Source organism: Sciurus carolinensis, chromosome 2 (genome assembly GCF_902686445.1).
Source record: "Sciurus carolinensis chromosome 2, mSciCar1.2, whole genome shotgun sequence".
NCBI lineage: Eukaryota > Metazoa > Chordata > Mammalia > Rodentia > Sciuridae > Sciurus > Sciurus carolinensis.
Window position 1 is genome coordinate 24,695,466 of NC_062214.1, and position 19,611 is coordinate 24,715,076.

Genomic DNA, 19,611 nt, shown 5'->3' on the forward strand with positions numbered 1-19,611 from the left:
TGTCCGCCCGTCCATCCATCCAGGATAGGTTGGTGGCTCACGTGCAGGCTCAGGAAGGCTGGGTTGAAGCCCCCTCCACCACACGCTCCATGTTGGTCCTCGGGCATGGTTACCCGACCTTGCCAGGCCTCGGTCTTTGCATCTGTGAAATGGACATAACCACAGTTCTCAGCTCCTTGGGTTGTCGTGGGGATTAAATGACTGACAGGTAATGCACGGGGCATGAGGCCTGGCACACTGAATACTTGGTAAATGTCACTGTTTGTCTTCTATTGTTGATTGTTTGTAAAGAGACGGGGGCAGTGGGAAGCTCACCGTCCACTGCAGTCAGGTAGACCCGGGTGGGGTCCTTAAGCAAGTCACTGTCCTCTGCCTCCGTTTCCTCTTGACTCCTTGGGCCCCCGTGCCCGCCCGCCCTGCTTAGGTGTGGAGCCCCAGCTCTGGCTGGGAGGACCAGCCATGTGCCAGGCTCCACCCTGGCAGCACTCAGGACCCAGAATGGCCATTATTGAGCAGACCTCGACCGGCACCCACGGGGTGCCTGCGGTGGGGGACCTGCTGGGCCTGCCCTTGCCAGCCCCCACCCGCCTGAGCCCTGGACTGCTCGACTCTGCAGGGCTGCCCTGCTCCTGCCCCCATTAACCACCCAGATTGCTCCAGCCTCTGCCCCTGGGGCTGCCCGGCCCTGTCCCTCACCCTTCCCTCCACCTCCCTTGTGGAAACAACCTCTGTATGTGCCCTGGAGCAAGAGGAGGAGGAGGAGGAGGCAGCCTGCGTGCCAGGGGGCCGGCACGCCTCTGGCCTTTGTCTGGGCCGGGCAGCCAAGGGAGGCTCAGTCCCCGGAGGCAGGCCACGCTGCTGGCCTGCTGACGGCTCAGGGAGGCCGCGTGGGCGGCAGGGGCTGGGCAGGCCTGGGCTGGCAGAGCCCCCTGGGACCGCCTGGCCACTCTGGAAGAGGAGGCCCAAGCCTGGGAGGAGAGCTGGCTCATGGTGCAGCTCCCCGTGGCAGGCAGCCTGGGCCCTTCCCGGACCCCTACGTCCACGTCTCGGCCACAGGTCCTCAGAACCAGGCCGTACAGTACCGTCCGGGGGCCTGAACACTGGGGTTCAAGTCTCCGCTCCACTCTGAGGCAGCTGTGTGACCCAATCAAATCGGCCCACCTTTCTAGACCTTTCTGTTTGCAGGTCTGCAAAATAAACCTAGTGATAGTCCCACCTCAGGTGCTGAGAGCCCAGCTGGCAACAAGGAAAGCTGCAGTGACCACTGCTGTTGATACTATCCTCACCCTGCTCTCAAGAGGGGCCCAGTTCCCACTGTGGGTCAGACCCCAGCCCTGGAGAGAATCCCGTTCTGGAAACATTTCCTGAGCACCTACTGCGTGCCGGCATCTGAGCTGGGCCTTGGGGACACTCGGACGAAAGTTCTGGGGTGAAGAGTACTGGGGAGGGAAGGAGAAGGAAGGGAGAGAGGCGATGTGTGAGGTCCTACTGTGTGTCGGGCTCTTTGCTGAGCACTGGAAGCCCCGGCCCACCTGGTGGGGAAGGATATGGAAATCCAGAGCCCCGTGGCGGTGACTCAGGATGTTCTGGGGTGGGAGGCCCCGGGCCTGCCAGCCTAGCCTTGGGGCTCAGGGAAGGCCTCCTGGAGGAGGTGACCAGGATCTTGGCTCTGGTCCCACTCATCAGTTCCTCTGAATCAGTTCCGCAGTGCTGTGGTCCGGCCTTGGTTTCCACCTGTCTGGGGTCGGGGACTCGACCCCCAAGGAGGGAGACCGCGCTTCCGCTTGCACCCGCGCCTGCCCCGCCTGGCCCGGCGGCCTCCACCCTGACCCGGCCGCTCCGTCTCCGGGCCTCCCCGCCTGCAGCCAGAGCAGTCCTCCAAACATAAATCAGACAGCCTCAGCCCTAGCCGAAAATCCTTCAGTGGCTCCCCAGGGGCGCCTGGGACAAAGGCCAGACTCCACACCGCAGCCTGCAGGGCCCGCCGGCCGCCGAGGAGGGGCTGCGGCCAGGCCCGCTCCGCCACCTGCCCCAGTGGCCTTTGGAGGGCGCAGGGATGGAGTGAGTGTCGACAGGGCCCCCAGCGCTGGCTCTTGGGACAGTGGTCCAGGCTGGGGTGGGGGCGCCCTATTCCGGCTGCGTGGCTCAGCCCCGGCCTGTCGCTCGAGCCTCAGTTTCCCCACCCGGGAGGCCCCGCGTGCCCCTGTGGTCACATGCAGGGTACCGGGGCCTCTTGGGCTTTCAGGAGCTCGGTTCCCTGCTGGTTCCGCGGCTCCCCCACGGGCTGTGCCAGGCCCTTCCCGGTGTGAGTCATGGCAGAGACCAGGAGTCGGGGGTAGGTGGCCTTGTGGCTTTCAGCCGCTTGCCCGGCCCTGAGCCACAGGTGAAGGAACTGTCCCCAGCCTGCTCCCAGCCAAGCTGTCTGTGGCCGGTCCTCAGCAGGCAGTGGCGGTGACAGGAGGCAGTGAGGCCGGGGGCCCCACAGGGTGGGCCGTGTGAACTCGAGCAGCTGGGGATTCTTTTCCTTTCACTCAGAATCAAGATTTTGATTTCAAATTTGTTTACTCGTGTCGTGCATTCACCTTACTCAAAATGGAGAAGTTCCAGAAGATTCGGCGAAAGTCCTTCGCACCCCCGTCCGCTTCCTTCTCAGAAGGCACCAGTGTGACCAGCTGGGCCGCCCTTCCAGAGGCGCGTGGTGTGAAGGCTGGAGCCAGACCTGCCAGCTTCCGGGTTTGCCCCGCCCGCTCTTAAGGGCTGCAGAGGTCCTCTCTCACCCGCCCGCCCGGCGGGCCCAGGACACTCTGGAGTCTGGCTGTCGTGGCTCCCACCTCTGCAGGATGCCCAGCAGGCCGCGCTTGGGTCTCTGGGTCGGTACTAAGCAGAGACTGAGGAATTCCTCAGCAGTGACCCTGAGCGGCTCAGCACCACCCCAAAGCCGCCGCTTGGCCATGGGACCCAGGGCAGCACAGCGCGCGACCTCAGGTCTGCACGTTCCTGAGGCTTCCGCCTCCCGCAGCGGGAGCTTGATCAGCCCCTGCGTGCTGGCCCGGCTGGGAGAGGTGGCCACGCAGCCCGGAGCTTGGGCAGCCTTGGGCAGACCACACACTCTCTGTGCCCCTGGACCTCTGCTGGCCCGAGGTCAGCTCCGCCAGTTCCTCCTGTTAGAATCAGTGGATGGAAGAGGCACAGCATTTCCCCTGGGGCTGAGGACACTTGTGTTGGCAGATGCCAAAACTGATGCCCAGAGAGAGAGGAGCGGCCTGGAGTCGAGAGTCACAGGTGCCCCAGCCTCTGCTTGGCTGTGCCACTTTGGGCTGCTCTGTTTCCTCTCTGAGCCTCTAATTCATGTTTCTAGTCCCCCTGGGGTGAGCCTTTGGTGGGAACGGGGCTGGTGCTGAGACCCCCTGGCAGAGCCCGGGAGCGGGTGGGCGCTGGCCAGGCTTGGCATGCTGGCGTGGAGCTCCTGCCACTCGCTCGCCTGTGCTCCCGTCTGCCTTTTTTATTTTTAATTTTTGGCAATGCTGGGGACTGAACCCAGGACCTCCCTCATGCCAGGCAAGACTCTCCTGTCACTGAGCTACACCCCCAGCCCCTTCCTGAGTTCCCAGAGCTCCTGGGCCCGATTCATACTCTGAGGGTCAGAGAGGAACAAACCCCTGGTTTGTTTTTTTTTCAAAGTGTAACATTTTGAAAGGTAATAGGATCTCACTTAAAAACTCAATTCCAGGGCTGGGGAGATAGCTCAGCTGGTAAAAGTGCTTGCCTCACAAGCACAAGGCCCTGAGTTCGATCCCCAGTACCGCAAAAAAAAAAAAGAAAAAAAAAAAAAAAGAAAAAAAAACTCAATTCCAGGTACCAGGGTACAGTGAAAACAGATAGGGCCCCTCTGGACCCTGCTTGCTGACCACCCAGGTCCCTCCCCAGGGCAACCACTTATGTCTCGGGCATCCTTCTGGAAATACTTTATGCATGTATGTGTGTGTGTGTATATATATATATGTACATATGCACATTTATTTCTGGATTTTGTTTCTATTTTTACACAAAATATGTTGTACACTGTTCCGTAGGTTGCTTTTTTTAATATAATAGCTTTATTGAGATATAATTCGCATACCACACAATTTTCCCCGTTTAAAATACAATTCAGGGGGTTTTAGTATACTCAGAGTTGGGCAACCATCACCACGATCAATTTTAGAACATTCTCATCCCTTCCAGAAGAACCCCCTACCCATAAGCAGTCACTCCTCAGTTCCCCCAGCCCCTCCCCTGGTCAGCTTTCTGTCTCTGTAGATTTGCCTTTTCTGGACATTTCCTAGAGTGGAATCTTCCACTAGGCATTTTTTTTTTTTTTTTTTTTTTTTTTTTTTTTTTTTGGTAACGGACTTCTTTCACTTACTGTATCTTCCAGGTCTGCCCCTGCCGTTGCTTGTATTAGCACTTCATTCCTTTTTACTGCCAAATAATATTCCACTACACGGACATGTCACATTTTATTTATCTAACAGCTGACGGACATCCAAGTTACTTATGCATTTTGGCTACTAGGAGCAATGCTGCCATGAACAGTGGGGTGCACGCTTCTGCCTGCAGGTGTGTTTTGGGGTGCACGCTTCTGCCTGCAGGTGTGTTTCAGTTCCCTTCCGCCTGGGCCTGGAGTTCCGGGTCCTGTGGTCTCTGTTTAACTTTCAGGACCCGCCCGTTTCCCAGAGCACTGCACAGTCCCCCAACCCTGCGGTTCTCTGCCTCCTCCTTCTCTTTTTTACCGGGATCGTCCTAGAGGGTATGAGTGAGGTGCTATCTGAGCACGGTTCCGTGTGCATTTCCCCGGTTGCTAATCCTGTTGACCGTCTTCTCGTGCACTGACCGGCCATTTGTATGTCTTACTTAGTGAAATGTCTCTTTGGGTTTTTTGCCCATGTCAAAAAATAGCATCATTTCATTATTAAACCGCAAGTGTCCTTCATATATTCCAGGTAGGGAGTCCCCATCAGACATAGGATTTAGATATTTTCTTCCAATTTGCAAATTAAAAAAAAAAAATTCTTGATGTTGTCCATTGAAGCACAACAGTTTTTGCTTTTGATGACGCCCCATTTGTCTAATTTTTCTTTCATTGCTTATGCTTCTGGTGTTATATCCAAGAAGACACTACCAAGTCCAAGGTCACAAAGATTCATCCCTGTTTTCCTCTAAGAGTTTTATGGTTTTGGCTCTGACATTCTTTGGGTTGTTTGGTATTAAGTGGTAAATATATGTGCTGTCACTGCATAAGCATGTCAGAACATAAAAGAATCTTCTCATTCTTTTTGACAGCTGTATAGTATTCAGGTTTTATGGATGTACTAGAATCTATTTACCCGATCCTCTATTGACAGATATTCAAATTGTTTCCAATATTTTGCTCTCACAAGAAGACTTCAGTGAACATCCTTGAATGTAGAAGGCCATTTCAGTGGTTTGTGTGAAGGAGTAGAATTGCTGTGTCTGAGGACACATGCTTTTGGAGGTGATGGCAGATTGCCTTCCATTGACAGGGTACCAAATTTCACTCCTAGCAACAATATCTAGAACGTGAACCATTCCCGAACGATCCTGGTTGTCATGCAACGTGTGTGACATGCTGGCACTGTGCATTCCTGCACAATGACCCTGAAAGGGTCCCACTTTATAGGGATCCAAATCCCACAGTCTTCTGACTCTGACGTCCTGCTCAGCTCCTGTGCCTCCAGAGTGTCTCAACCGCTTCTGAAAGAAGCACTAAAAAAGTGCAGTTGGGGTGGGTGGTGCCTGGAGGGTCTCTAAGGTCACACTTGCTCAAGTGCAGAGGCCTAGGCCAGCAGTTCCCAAGGAGTGTTGAATGAGCACCTATTCTATGCCCCCCACTGCCCAGGAGCCGGAGGTGTAAAGGGACCTCTGCCCGCTCTGAGGAAGGCAGCTGAGACCCACTTGGGAGTGTGGTCCCGCTTAGGGGCTGGGAAGTCTGCCTTCTTATTGTGTGAGTGTGAGTGTGTGTGTGTGAGTGTGTGTGTGTGTGTGGAACCTGGGCCTCGTGCATGCTGGGCAAGTGCTCTATCATGGAGCCCTGAAGTTTAACTTTGAATCAGGCAAAAATGGGTTCAGTCCTGACTCCAGCCCACGTATCTTCGGGTAACTCGCTTCCCTTTTCGGTGCCTTAGTTTCCTCACCTGTAAAATGGTGTTGTTACTAGTACCTACTTGGCCTGTGGAAAGTGCTTACTATGTGTTGGCTATCATCATCCCTGTTGGCAAAGTGCTATAGGAAGTCAAAGGGAGGAATAGGACGGGGTCAAGGAAGGCTTGGGGGGCGCATTCGGGAGAAGCTTGGAGGCATGCTCAGGAGCCAGGGGCCTGCGTTCCAGGCAGCCGGAGTGTGTGTCCCGGAGCAGAGCAGCCCCCAGCTGGAATGTCAGGTTTGGCTGGGGCCCCCGGGCCTGAGTGTCAGGTGCCATCTGACAGGCTCCAAGAAGCCACCCGCCTGCGCAGCCCCACCTTTGCCTTGGGCTGCCTCCTTGGGGTGGACTTCCCCAAACCTCATTTCTTCTTTTTAACATTTTATTCAGACCTCATTTCTTCTTGAGGGACATCCTGGAACACTGAAGGCTTCTGGGACCTTATTCAGAAGTGTCTGGGTTGGTCACTGCCTCTGCCACTCATGACCTATGTGACCTTGGCCATTTTTGTCACTTAACCTTTCTGGGCTGTAATTTCCTCAACTGTGAAAAGGAGTGGTTGTGCTTCTTGGGATCATGGCGAGGAGTGACGGGGCTGAGGTATGCAAAGCCTGCGCTCAGCGAATGGCAGTCGTGCAGACAGGGAAGGCGGCCGCCTTGGGGTGCTCCGCCCGTTTCTCAGATGGGAAAGTCAAGGCCCTCTGAAAGTGAGTCAGTGCTCAGGTCCCTTTGGAGAACCAGGAGGGTCACTCATCACTTACTCGCTAAGCAAGTATTTTCTGAGTTCCTGCTCTGTGCCAGGGGATGGATTTGATGAACCACGGGAATATTGAAAGTCAAGACCGTCATTGCCTCAGACACCCACACTCGCCAGCCATGCCCACCTGTGTCCTGCCCAGGCCAGAAGGGAATTTGGATTTTAGCCTAAGTGCCTTGTGAGAAGGATAATAGGAGTCACAGTGATCTGCTCCATCTCGCTCTTCTTATAGACAGAGGAGACAGAGTGGGGTGGGAGCCAGGCCCAGACATGAGGGAGCTAGCACAGGCCTCGCCCCACCCCCAGGGCCCCAGCACCCAGTGCCTGGACAGGAGGTCAGGACCCAGGAAGTAGTAGACTGCTGTTGGATTCTGGGTACCTGGGTTTAAAGATGGAAGCGGCAGGATTTGCTGCTGGATGGGATGTGGGGTGTGAGAGAGAGGGGACCCAAGGATGCCTCCAGGGTGTGTGGCCTGAGCAAGTAGAGATGGAGAAGTTCCTGGTGGAGGTTTGGTGTGTGGGCTTGGAGCTGTGGGTGGGGGAGAAGTCAGATTCGTGCTGAGTGGCCCGGCTGGCTGGCTGGGTGGATGGATGGGTATCCCTGGCTCTCCAGAGGTGCCCTGGGCCTGCACTTGCTTCCTGAGATGTCCAGTTGACTGTCTGGAGGCAGAGGAGAGGCTCCGGCTAGACTTGTGGATTTCACGTCACCTGTGTGTGAATAGCCACAGGGGGGTGAGGTCCAAGGCACTCTGAGGATGCAGACAGCAAGAGGTTCTGTCCAAAGTTAAGGTTTTGTCCCACAAAACTTCCCAACCTTTAAATATTAACAGTAAATTAAAAACCGTAATAAACCTCTGCAGCACCCCCGCAACCCCCCCAAATCTGTTCCAGGAGTCTGTTTGGCTTGTGGTCTTCGGGGTAGGACCTCTGGTGTGTGGGTTGGAAGGTGGACTGCCAGATCTGATCCAAACACTCAATTCCCCGCAACACGCCCTCAGGCGAGTGGCAGCCCTTCAGGGCCCCGCTTCCTCATCTGTAAAATGGGAAAGAATAGTGCCCACCCCTGGTGCCACAGGACAGGTTCTGTGGGGGACAGTTATAATGAAAGGCTTTCCATGATGGGTTTTATTCTTGATCAAGGCAGATGATGCCATGGGGAAGGAGCCCTGGATCTTGAGTTGGCCGCTGACTGCCGCCGACTGGTTTCAGATCTGAGGCAGGGGTCTGTTCCTCCCGGAGTCGGAGTCGGGGGTGCCCTGGATGCTGCGGAGGCCTCTGAGCTCCAGCGCCCTCGCCCCTCCGTCCAGCCTCCCGCCGGCCCTCTCCCGCTTCTACCCTGAGCCAGAATCATCTTTCAAAAGCACAGAGCTCGGCGGGGTGCCTCCCTGCCAGGGGAAGGAGACTCCGCAGTGCCCCTACCGGCTGCGGGAAGAGCCGGAGAGCCCAGCCTGGCGTGGGCAGGTGGCCTGCGCCCCTGTCCTGCGCCGCACGCGCCACGCGGCCCGCCTCCCGCCTCCCAGGCTGTGGCCCCGGCGCCGCCCCGCCCCGCCCGCCCTCTGCCTTCCCGCGCCCCGCGCCCGCGGCTTCCCTTCTCCCAGCGATGTCCACCACCAGGGCCGCTCCCGCTCGCTCTCACGTCCTCCCCACCGCTCCTTTTGTGTGCAGGGCACAGGGATCCCTTAACGAGTGTGGCTCCCGCCTGCGTGAGGTCCCCCGATGCCTGTTTCGCTGCGAGCCGGGCCACTGCCCCGTCCCACCCTCCAGCCGCCTTTGGCCCCTTCACGCCCTTCCGCGCTCGGCCACCCTGCGGGCCTTCACAGGCTGCGCGTCTCCGGGTACTTCGCCGCGCGCGCCTTGGCCCGGTGACCCCGTGCCGTCTGACAGGTGCCGCCACTCCTGCAGGGGCAGCCACCGTCCGCCTGTCGACTTGGTGCCACGGCGTCCACCCCTGTCCGCTACTCGCCCCTCGAGGTGCACCCCACACGGCATCTCCTCGCCTTGCCCGTTCCCAAGGCCCCTCCAGCTCCTTCGCTCCTGCCGTGTCCCCTGACAAGTGGAGACGGGCTCCCTTTCTGTCCCCAATGCCTGATGTTGTAATTCTCACTGGATGGCGAGCTGCTGGAGGCCAGGTACCGCAGTGGCGGGAGATCTCGTCTGGGGAGCATCCTGTCCTCACATCCTCACCGCCCTGTGGGGTCAGTTCTCCAAAACCCCATTTTAGAGAGAAGCCAATGGAGGTTGACAGAAGTGAAGTCACGTGCCCAAGGTCACCCAGTCAGTCTGCCACCAGGCTGGAGCCTTTAATGAATAACAGCAATAACTATATATAGTACCTTCCACTTGCCGGGAACTGGCTGAGCCTATGGAAGTGTTTCAGCCTCAGAATGAGCTCTACTGTAGCTGTTTTGGGGCTCAGGAAACTGAGGCACAGAGAGGTTAAGTAACTTGCCGAAGCTCAGGAAGCGAGTCAGAAGTGGAGTAGGGCCAGGTGCTGTGGTGCGCACCTGTGATCCCAGCTCTCCGGAGGGTGAGGCAGGAGCATCACAAGTTCAAGGCCAGCCTTGACAACTTAGTAATACCCTATCTCACAGTAAAAGGGGTGGGGGCTGAAGCTCCATGGTAAAAAGTGACCCTGGGTTCCATCACAGTACCACAAAAAAACAAAAACAAAAAAAACAAGAAAAAAGCAGAGGTGGAGTAGGATTTGGGCCTGTGCCCTTGGGCACCGTGCTGCATGGGCTGCAGCCTCTTTCCTCTGACCCGGCCGGGAGGCTCTCTATTGGCACCGCCACACCTGGACTAGCAGCCAGCCTGCAGTGGCACTGGTTAGTGAGTGTGTAAGAAATGAGGAGCAGGTAAACAGTGCCCCAGCCATCCTGAGCCCCGTGTCCACAAGCCCAAAGACCTGGCCGCTCCTCTTCCAGGCTCAGTGACCCCACCATCCAGTTGTCCAGACAGCCCGAGCGAAGGACCAGCTCCATAAACATGAGGCTCCAGGAGGGTCCAGGAGGGCCACTGGGCACTGTACAAGTCCTCAATATTATTACTTTATTGTCATTTAAATGGAGCCTGCCTCAAACAGGCCACCCAGTTCTAGCCACCGGCACCGGACAAAACCCCCATTGAAAAGCCAATGACAATCACTCCATCTAAATTGTCATGGATTTGTATAGAAAATTACATCTCCATTTAGTCCTGAAGCAACGTCCTGGGCAGGGACAGAGGGGAGGCCGGCCCATTTACCCCGCCAGCGCAGCGCGGGTGCCGCGGGCAGAGAAAGCCCAAGCTGCTGGGTCTTGGCTGGCCTGGGGAACAAAGGCCAGTTTGTGGGGGCCCAAAGAGAAGCGGTGCCTCTGAGGGCGTCTCAGATTCCAGGCCTGGGCCAATGGACCCTGCACCGCCAGCTGGTCTCCCCTGCTGGCAGCTCTGGCCAGACCAACTCCTGACAGCCGGCTTCAGGCGGCCCGTCAACCCCACCACCATCCGAGGTGCCTGGAGCTTGGCTCAGGTCCACACTGCCAGGAAATGAAGGAGGTTGGCCCTGAGTCACTGGCCTGGGGTCTTGATACCTTGGATTTGCTCATCCATTCATTCTCTCCCTTGTTAGTACGAGCCGCTGGTAGTAGGAAGAACACCACCGTGTAGAAATGAGCTCCAGCCATGCAGTGTCCTGGATTCAATGTGGGACTCTGTCCTTAGTAGCTTTGTTTATTCTTTTAATTCTGAAATAGTAGAGTACCTACTATGTGCCAAGGAATAGAACGTGGTGAGAATGGACAAAACGGACCTTACTATTGACAGTGAGTCCAGTGGGAGATCCCCTGGGCTTCAGGGAAGAAGACAGGGGCTGCCAGGGGCTCCCCGGGGGTTCCTGTGCAAGAAGGCAGCTCAGAAGAGGCGGGCCACAGAGGACAGTAGGAAGTTATTCCAGGTCGAGTGAGCAGGAGTTCTGCATGGAGATGGTATGCAGCAGAGACAAGATCAGTGGGTGCCCTGTGGACTCAGTTTCCTCATCTGTAAAATGGGGGGCAGTGACTCCAGCTGCTGGGGACTTGGGCAAGGACTCGGAGAGAAGGTGTTCAGGTGTGCAGCACGGAGCTGGGCACAGTGATGCTCCTGGGTAACTGAGACAACCTTACTTAGATGGCGCCCTCCATGGGCCATACACAGACCAGGGGCTTTATGTGCATTAGCTCCCGACTCCTCCCAAAAGCCGCTGAGGCAGGGCTCTTATTTCACAGATGAGGAAACCGAGGGAACAGCATGGGCCACTGATTATTTGTTACTATTCCAGAAGTTCCTATTATGGGCTAGCCAAGGTCTGGCACAGAGCAGACCCTGAGGAGCATTTGCTGACTCGGTGAATACATCTGCAAGGGGGTGCCGGGCACATGTGCGGAACTGGGTGGGACATTCCTATTGGGTACATGTGCGTGAGGAAGGAGCGATTCTGAGACCGTGTGTAACTGCATGGGACTCTGTGACCGCTTGTAACTGTGGACGACTGTCCCATGTCTGTCCTGTGTGAGGCTGTGTGTGCATGTGCCTCTGCAATCATAGCTGTGTATGACAGTCATACGCATTGTCTCTGAGTCCTCGCCCACTTGCCTGGTGGCTACCGAGGCTCTGTGTGGGGCTGTGTCAGACTGTGTGTCAGCCTACATGGGTCTGTCTGGGCCCGGAGGGACACTGAGCACCCTTTCTAGGATAGCTGGTGGCTGGGGGACAACCTCAGGGCAGAACAGGCAGGTGCAGAGGTGGGGAGGGCAGAGTCTCCATCTTCCCCTGTTCCACCAGGTAGACCAGCAAATGAAACAAGGCTGACCCGGGAGCAGGCGGGGGGCTGCCCCTTCAGGGACTGCTCTGTGCACAGAAAACAAGTTCTTCTGGTATCAACTCAAGTTTGACAGGAAGTGGCTTTTGGGTGGCAGGAAGTTGGATTCAGCTCATATCAGCCCTGGCCAAGGGGCAGGAGAGCAGTTATCTGGGGTTAAACAGAGCTACCAAGGAGTGGGCCCCAACACCCCAGGCCCAATGGAGTTGAGGACACAGCCACCGCTCCTGGATATTTGGGATGGTGGGTGGGCGTTGTAAAGAGCTGCTACCTATCAAGTGCCCTTGGGCCACAAGACTCAGACAGTCCATCATCCACTTCTCATTACCCTCATTTAGCCAATGTGCAGATGAGACTCTTAACAGGCAGTGACTTGTCCAAGGTCACCAAGACACATGGAGAGAGAGAGGAAAGAGAGACTGCAAGAAATCCACAACTGTATAGACACAGGGAAAACAGGACAGAGCGGCCAAGAGAGGAAGAGAGAAGAGAACAGGACAGAGGTGGAGGTCAAATGCAGAGTAATGAGACTTGTGGGGACATGTCTTGAACCCATTTCCCAGATGTGGGCAGGGAGTGCATCCCAGAAAGCCTCACTCACTGGCTGAGCCAAGTCTGGAATCTAGGTCTTATTTCAAAGCCTGGGCTCTTTCGGGCCATGTGCCTGTGCCCAGCTTCCAGGGAAGGGAAGTGGGATGTCCTGTCCCATGAGCTGTTTGCCTGGGTGCTCTGTTGAGTAATTCACCCAAGTGGCCAGTGGAGAGCTGGGGTCAAACCTGGCAGGGCAGCGACAGAACTCGTGGGCCTAACCATGCAACAGGGCGTGCCCAGCACTGCCAGAGCAGGCAGACAACGCCAGGGCCCTGCCCTCAGGCTGGGACCCAAAAGGCCCAGCCACTCGGATGGAGTCCCACAGCTGGAGGAAACTGTCTCCCAAGGTCCGGGCCCGGACACCCTGTCCCCCCACCCTGGGGAGTGGGCTTGGTGCTGCCCTCGTCCCCCAAAGCAGCAGTGAGCGGCTGCTGGCTGAGCTCCGGATCCAAAGCCCAGTTTGCATGTCGTTTGCACATTAGTCAGCGCATGTCAGAAGGTACGAACATCTCCCTTTCCGGGAGAGGGCTGCCTGCCGAGCCCCCCTGCCCTCCTCCAGACAGCAAAAATGCCAGCCGGCTAGACAGGAGCTATGCCCTGGCCTCTGACAGCACCCGCCTGCCGCCACCTCCCCCATTCCCTCCTCGAGCCAAATTTAGGCTGCTCTGCTACTGAGAGATGGGGAGAGCGGAGGCAGGAAACGGTGAGGTTGGTGGCAGCCCAGCCTTGGCCCATGCAGGGTGGGGCAGCCCCAGGGGTGCCCCTGTCCCTAAAGCCTGGGCCCAGCCTCCTCGCACCCCTCCTCCCACTGGAATTCTGCTGGGTCGCAGAATGGTTGGGTTCTCAGCTGCAGCCCAGGGTACTGGCTACCCTGGCCATGGGGGAGGAGGGAGGGAGAGAGAAAGAGAGAGAGAAAGAGAGAGGGAGGGAGGAAGGAGGTCATGGCCGGGGCAGTGGGGAAGGGATCAGATAGCCTCCTCCTGCCCCAGACACCCGCCGCCACTGGGGACACAGAGCCGGCTCTGCCTCTCTGCACTTCCTGCCCCTCCTTGGTGTGCTCCCCCCATTGATTGTGGGGTGGGGTGTAGGGGGCACAACTGGGCCTAAGGAGACTGAATTCTCCCCAGAGGCTTTACCGGCCATCTCCCCAACTTCTTGTTTTGGCAGTCTTGGTTTTCCTATCTGGGAAATGGAGAGGCTGGCAGAGAAGACTTACTAGCATATACCTGTGCTGACAGCAAGGGTTGCTGGGAGACAGGACAAAAATTAGGGACCTGGCTATGGCTTTAGGGCTAGAGACTTCTTAGCTTTCTCAGGTATGGCTAGGAAAGGTGGCTCCTGTCCTAACGATGCTGGGATAGGACCTGGGCGGGCTGAACAGTGGAAAGAAGCGCTGGTCTTCGACCACCAGGAATCCAGGGGTGGGTTAACAGCGCAGTAGCTGGGAGCACGGATCCTGGAGTCTGACTTCCTGGGTTTGAGCCCCAGCTCTGCACCCTGAACCTTCCTGACTGGACCAGTCGCTCCAGCTTTCTGTGCCTCCGTTTCTGCACCCGTAAAACGGGGCTAATAAATCTCCCGGGGCTGCTGAGAAAGTGAAAAGAGGCAGTGAATACTTGGCACTCAGTAGGTGCCCCATGACGCCAGCCACCAGTGTGATTGTTTTGTCCCCGGAGCGGGTTGGGAGGCCCTGAGCTATAACGGATGTGGATACGATGGGGAGGTGCTGCAGCTCGGTGGTTAAATGGGCATCGGGATGGGGGTTCAAGTCTGCATGACCCTGGGCAAACCGCCACACCCCGCTGCGCCTTGGGCGGGGAGCAGCAGAGGCGCCTACCGCAGAGGGTCTGTGAGGATTACACGAGATCAGGCTTGGCACAGCGCCTGGCACATAGCGGGCGCTCCCTGAAGGAGAGCTGGCAAGATCGAATGGTACCGCCCCGCACAAAGGACAGGTGGGCAGCGTCCCGGGAGGGCGGAGCAGGGCAGGTGCGCCTGCAGCGGGGAGGCGGGGCTGGGAGCGGGAACGCGAGGGCGGGCAGGCGCGCGCGCAGCAGGTGCGCGTGAGGTGGGCGGGGCCCCGTGCGGGCGGGGTCTCCAGGTGAGCGGGCGCGCCCCGGGAGGCCGGAGCCCGGGAGGCGCGCCGCCGCAAAGCGTCCCTGTGTCTTTAACGCCCTCCTCCCTGCGTCCCCCCGCCCGCTTTGTGCGTCCCCCCTAGCCGGGCTGCAGCCGCGGAGCCGTCCCCCCTGCACTGACAGCTGGTATCTAATTACTGTGTGAGAATGGAAAGTCAGGCTGTCCCAGCTCCGGGGAGAGGGGATTAACGTCTCCTGCAGAATACACTTCCTCTGGTGGGTTGCCATGGTTACTCTCATTACCTGCCTGCCCGCGAGGAGCCCGCGCGAGTCGCTCCAGCAGGCCCTCCGAACCCGGGCCGGCGCGCGCGCGCGCGCCTCTCTGCCCCTCCCCGTCGGGGCGCACGCGCGTGCGCCGTGGAGGGAGCGCGAGCAGCCTCGCCCCCGCCCCGCCCCCCGCCCGAGCAGCTGTCAGCGGCGCGCGCGGCCCGGCCGGCCTCAGCGCGCGCTGTCAACAGTCATTAGCGCGCGGGCCGCGCCCCTCCCCCTCCCCTCCTCCTCCCCCAGCCCCGCCCGGGCGGGGCCCGCACCTGGGGCCCCCGCTCGTTAGTGCACCCGGGCCGCCCTCCTTGGCCCCGGGGGACCCGCCCGCGGGGCCTATCAGGCTCGGGGCCGCCCCCTTCCGCCTAGAACCTCTTCTTCGGCGATCCCGACTCCCGTCCTAGACCGTGACGCCTGGGGGAAAGAGGGTCCCCAGAGTCCTGGAGAGCGCCCCTCCTCAGTGGTGGTGACAGCGGTCGTTTATGGGCGTCCTGCCGAGGGCGGGTGTATCTGTGCATCATTTGGGTTCCCATAGCCATCCCGTGAGGTGGAAAGCCATTGTGCATGTGGTGTCAACTCGCCCAGGGAGGAATTGAGGCCCACCAGGACCCCTTCCTTGCTTGAGGTCGGGGCTGGATTGTCAGCAGGCCTGTTACTTCATCTCTAGGGCAGCTTCCTGCCACCACCTGCCCAGGCCAAAATCCTGCAGCCAGGCTGTGACCGCGGCTTGTCAAGCAAGGGAGGCTGGAGAGGACCTGCCTTCCACGCCGTCCATCCCATCCCGGTCATTGTTATCAGGATTTGCATTGCCCCAGCTCCTCTCCTTCCTCAGGGGACAGTTTGGCACCCGTTTCCATGCCCTCCCCCACACACCCTTTTAAGACAGCCCAGAGTTAACAAGGAAGGAAAGAAGGGAGAGAGAAAGAGAAGAAAACAAACTATTTGGAGCTGCCCGAAGGATATGGCATCCCTTGAAGGTAGTGCTGTTGTCTGGGGGCTGATCCCAACCACCTTTCCCTGCGACCCAGGGTGAGCATTTCAGTCCCCAGCTCCATCTGAAAGAAGATGGAGGTTCAGCGAAGCAGAAAGGAGGTCTTGGAATATGTGAGGCTGTTCCAGATGGCAGGTGCGACTCTGGAGGCAGCAGCTCTGCACTAACAGTTGGAGATTGAGCACAAGGTGGAGAAGAGGCAGGTGCCTCGCCGAGTCCTCAGTGCCTGGTTTGTGTGTTTTGTTTATTTACGGGGAGGGTCTCATCCCTCTGCCCCGTCCTGGCCTGCAGAGCTCATTGAAACTGTGGATCACAAACTTCCAGTGTGAACCCTCATTTTGGAATTTTCATTGGTGTGGATTTTTGTTGTAGGTTGGTTGGGGTCTTTTTGTTTGTTTTTCTATTTTGTTTTGTTTCCAGTCCCCAGTAGGTAGTATTCACAACCAAGAGAAATTAAAATACTGTCCTGGTTCTCTTTAAGCAATCTCTCCCTCAATCATCTGCTCGCCCTTCACAAATCATGACCCCCTTCTTTAGGGGACGCGGGAGAAAATTTCTGGATGTTCAGGTGATGCTCTCCATTCTATTTTCCTTGCAATTCTCTCGGCTTTGTGTGGTTTTAAAATTTCCTCTCCACCTCTTTCCTGTTCCTCTGGGCCCCTTCGCCAGGGCCAACTCCTCCCGCTAGGGCTTCTTTCAGTCCTGCCTTGGAGTTGATGAGCCTTTGTAGGAAACTCCCCAAAACTTCCCAAACCCCAGACCCAGCTGAATTCATTCAGTCAGCAGGGTTTGGGGGACAGGAAGAAGAGCCAGTTTGCAGAGGGTGGGAGGCATGCTGATAGCATGCACAGTCCCTTAGCCTGCAATCTCGGCCACTTTGGGGCTGGCCTGGATGGGATGGAGCAGCATCCCAGTCGCCTGTGCAATCAACCCCCTGAAGTCCCAGCTCCCAAACAATTGGCGGCCAAAGGTTTGTTTTCCCCGAGGTGGGCTCTGCCTACTGATTTTGTCCTCTAATGGCAATCGTGTTGATTTTCATGCACCAAGAGGGCATATCCTAAGGACTTTCTCTGTGGTTTCTTCCTCTACCATAGGAGGACCCCAGTTGAGAAATATTCCCTCTAGTTAGCGACATTCTCTCAACATGGTCTTGTTGTCGCTGGAAGGCATACTCGGCTAATACAGTGATGGTGGTGCACTAAACGGCACCCCAGTGGCCTAAAATGGTGATCCCACCTTGATAAGTATGTAACTTATTACCAGCAAGTGACTTCGAAGTTCCGAGGGGGAATGACAGAATTGCAGTCCATTAGCAATTGGACTGCTCTTGCCATCAAGGGCAGGGGTCCATTTAATTGGCTTCTGTGGGGAGACAGGCAAGATTCCATCAGACTCGGGAGCTTACCTGAGGGATGACTCCCAAAATCATGAGCCCCTGGCAGGAGCCTGCCTAATAACTTGGTAAGACATGCCGATGCCCCTCATTGGTCTGTAGCCCTGGACATAGCAAGCCTTTCGTGCTGAGCATTCAGATCGTTTGAGGAAACTGAGGAAGTCAGAAAAGACCTGTCAAGGGATGACCTTCTTAAGTATTAATTACTTTGCCATGGAGGAAAAAAAAAATCTAATGTCAGGATGGGGAACAGTGGCAGGGGGCGGGGGTGCCTGCCCCTTCTTCTGTAATCCCCATTAAGTTTCTGGGCAGATGTCTTGAATTTATACTAATGTTGCCCAATAAGATTCTTTTGTTCCTACTATTAGGAAAATTGGCCTTCACTAGAGATGAAAATTTTAATGTATTAGGCCTGGAAGCACAGAGCATGTCTATATTTAATGAACCAGTACCAGTTCCCTACCAGTTACCTCCCTGTCTCAGTCAGAGACATTTTAATCTGTTCTCAAATCTCTGGCATCAGAATCACCTAGAGGGCCCATTAAAACCCCCAGAGCTGGGCACAGTGGCACTCATCAGTAATCCCAGCTACTCAGGAGGCTGAGGGAAGGATCCCAAGTTTGAAGCTGACCCAAGCAACCTTGCCCCTATCTCAAAATTAAAAACAAAAGGGGTTCGAGTGTACCTCAGGAGTAGAGCACTCTGGGGTTAATCCCCAGTACCAGGAAGGCATGCAGGGTAGGGAGAGACAGACCATCAGATTTGGTAGGTTTGAGGTAGAACCTGAAAATCTGAATTTTTAACAAGCCTCTGCTTGTCTAGGGCCCAGACTTTGAGGGCCGCTGTTCCAAGTATTTTGATATATCAGCAATAATTAGACGGTTGATGATTTCCTCAATGACTTGCAACTATCTTTAGTTTAAGAACTGAACTTTGAGGGAGTTGGCGATGTCTGAATAAGTTAATGTGCCATCCATTTTAAAACGATCGGGAGGTCTGGTTTCCTTGGCCAGGGTCTGGCCGGCTGTTTGGAGGCTGGGTGGTTGGAATGGAGGGAGTATGTTACCATGGCAGTGCTCGTCCCCACAGAGGGAGACCCCAGGGGCTGGTCCTGCACAGGTGACTGTGTTTATCACGGCTCTCCTGAACACGAGGTGCTAGGGTTTCCTTTCCGTCACTCCTGTTGAGTATTTCCAGGAAGCTGGGATAGTCAGAAGATTCCAGGTCCCCTCTTGATCCAGCCCCATAAGTAAAAGGAAGTGGTTCTGTCAATCCAGTGTGCAGCTTGCTTAGAACAATGGATTTGATGAAGCTAATTTGGGTACAAGGCAGAAGTGAGTTGGCAGGGACATCCCAAGGCTGTGGAAGGTGCTTTCTGCTCCCTTAATTAGCAGCCCTTGCCTCGGAGCCCTGTCTGCATTCCCAGCTAGGGACGCATGCACCTCCTGCAGCCTTCTGCATGCAGGTTATTACCTCTGTGGATGCGGGGCATGGCAGCGATGGCCGTGCACGTGACTGCTGTCAGAGCCTTTGTTACCGTCTTCCCAGGGTTCTCCTTGAAGGCCACACAGATGTCCCAGTGTTCTTCCCTTAGGGTATTGCACACATGGAGTCCAGGTGGCCACAGCTCGCCAGAGGACGGTTCAAGGTGTGGCTCTGCAGACCTGGTGTGTTTTGCATTATGGTTGCTACGGGCCCTCTTCTCTCCTGCGTGTCTCTGCCATAGAGCTAGGCAGATTACAGGACCCAAGTTGGAACATCAGGGGAAATAGCAATCAATTTTTAAAGAGGGAGCTACTGCTGATAATTGCTACCCTGAAGAGTTTCTCTTGGATGATGTTATGGTCATATTGGACTAGGTGCAAATCCGCGGCTTACCGAGTCTGCCTGGGAATGGGGATGGGAGGCTGGAACGGAGACGGGCCAGCCCTGGGCGGTGCATTTCACTATTTTACCCGGGCCAGTTAGTTACGCTTCAAGTTTAGGAAAACTTATTCTAAGTTTGTGGGGCAGTCTATATATTATTTAATAATTAAATAAATGCTTCTCTTCTTTTGATGATTAATACCCCAGGGGACCCATTTTATAACCTGAGTGTGTCAGAGAAACAGGAGATAAGAGCAGATTCGTACACAGAACACCAAGTCTGTATGTGCCAAACACCTGACACACGTTCCCCTCGATCTGTGAGACAGCCAACTTTTTAGGGCTTTTTAGGCCCATGTTGTAGGTAAGGAAACTGAACTTCAAGAAATAAGGAAGAAAAATGCCTCTCCCAGGTCACAGAGGTGGTCAGAGGGCACCTCCACCCTACCTCCCTGAAACATTGTCTCCCCACTGGAGTGTTCTCCCTTCCTTCCCACCCGATTACATCCCCTTCTTTTTCCAGAAACATCTGCATTCTGGCCTGAAATAGTTTTAGGAGCAGGGAAGTCTGTTTGCTTTAATTA

At 56.2% G+C, this 19,611-nt stretch overlaps 1 protein-coding gene across 2 annotated transcripts in view; it reads left to right on the forward strand.

Moving 5' to 3' along the window:
- Window positions 1–19,611, forward strand: part of Nol4l (nucleolar protein 4 like) — a 107,100-nt gene that overhangs the window by 20,610 nt on the left and 66,879 nt on the right. The window contains exon 1 of one of the 2 annotated variants that reach the window (XM_047542568.1): window positions 15,687–15,754. The exons of the other annotated variant lie outside the window; for it this stretch is intronic. The gene's annotated coding sequence lies outside the window, so the exon portion shown is untranslated. Of the gene's footprint in view, window positions 1–15,686; window positions 15,755–19,611 lie in introns of those variants that run through there. 2 annotated transcript variants of the gene reach the window in all.